This window comes from Octopus bimaculoides, chromosome 12 (genome assembly GCF_046866305.1).
Source record: "Octopus bimaculoides isolate indiv1 chromosome 12, ASM4686630v1, whole genome shotgun sequence".
NCBI classification, from domain to species: domain Eukaryota; kingdom Metazoa; phylum Mollusca; class Cephalopoda; order Octopoda; family Octopodidae; genus Octopus; species Octopus bimaculoides.
This window is the reverse complement of record NC_142939.1, coordinates 14,268,510-14,270,330: the sequence shown is the minus strand read 5'-3', so window position 1 is coordinate 14,270,330 and position 1,821 is coordinate 14,268,510.

The window sequence follows — 1,821 nt, the reverse complement described above, 5'->3', positions numbered from 1 at the left end:
GAAAAGATCCATAGAGTAAAGATATCAGTTTATCCACTTTTATCTTCACCTTTTTATCAACTGTCTGACACTTATCGATTGATCTTTAGATCGATTGAAGTATGAAACAATCTTCACAGGATTTTTATCTAACAGCAGCTATACTCATCTTTATTTCTCAGCAATCTGTCCGGTGTTTTACTGCTGGGTTTTCCTCGCCTACAAACAATAAACTATTTTGTTAGATCAATTGGATCTTAACACAACCTAGAGATGGCTTCAGTCGATAGCAATAAAGAACTTTATCTCTAAGCAGTCTGTAGAGTCTTTTACTGCTACGAATTTCTTCGATGCTCAATTTGGCACATGATTTACATCAAGTTTGACAAGGACTGGAAAAAAAGTGTAAATTATTATGAAAGATTTTGGTATTATTTACAGAAGAGCATGAATAAAAGTGTGATTGAATAGAGAATGTGTTATATGAATGTTATATATGACTCTAGTGCTGGCGTTATTATTGTTGTTTAGTATCGAAACTATACTGGCCAAACGGATATACGATCAAGATGACCATCCTCTCATTTTGGAGTGTCTAGGACTACATTAATCAATGTATCGCTCATACTTTAAAACTGTAGGATATGGTTCGAAGGAAATTGGTTTTTATTTCTTGTATTTTGAAAGAATATACAGAAGCTCTAATCAGCGCGGTCGAGGGACAAATTTGTTGTTTATAGAACAATAAAAGTAAGTACAACACCAACATCCTCCTTCACCAGCACCCGCAGCTCCACCAACACAATCACAACCATCGCCACCACGGACAACAAAATACTGTAAACACCACGTGAAACACAAACACAACCGAATCCATACTCAAATCAACAACAAAGAGAACAGCTGCAAAGGAACATCACAAACTGCTCGGCCACAGATACAAACAACTAAGAATTAACCCGGCATCTACATCAATACATAAATAATATACACAATGTCTACATCACATCAACAAATACCATTCCAACACATACAAATTCTAAAACTAAATTACAAACTAAGAACCTATTACCCCGACAAGATGACAGATTTCTGAAGGACAATAAATAAAAGGATATATACAAATTTACAAGTGAATATTGGCTAATATTTCTAGCAAGCGGAGCAACCTCGCAAAGGCATCTTGAACCGTGTGTTAAAACAAGTTCTTTAGAGCCGTGAGCTCACGAGCCGTGAGCTCACGAGCCGTGTTTAGGCAGTACGAAACCTCGATCTACCTCATCGACTCGCTGATTGATTGGGTGGAACCGATGTGTCTTAGATGTAAAACAACGGTTAGACAGTTGAGCAATAAAATAATCTATAGCTGGAACCATGTGAAAACTTTTTCAATTCGATCGATCAGAGAGATCAATTGTTAGGTTTCAGACTGTTAATATACAGGCATTAAAATTGATAAACATATGTCTCCACTCTCCATATCTGCATTGATTTTATTGAGTTGTTAGATGTGCTTACAAACCTTCCTCTCCACCAGTCTACCGACACACACACACACACACACACACACACACACACACACACACACACACACACACACACACACACACACATACACACACACACACACACACGCACGCACACACTTACATACGAATACAGGTAGATACATATACACACATGTACTTACTTTCGCACACGCATCTCCTCTCTCTCTCGCTCTCTCTCGCTCTCTCTCGCTCTCTCTCTCTCTCTCTCTCTCTCTCTCTCTCTCTCTCTGCTTCAGGCCTCACCGACGCATACTTCGTCGTGCCTGGAAGCTCGGACAAGCCGGCAATAAGT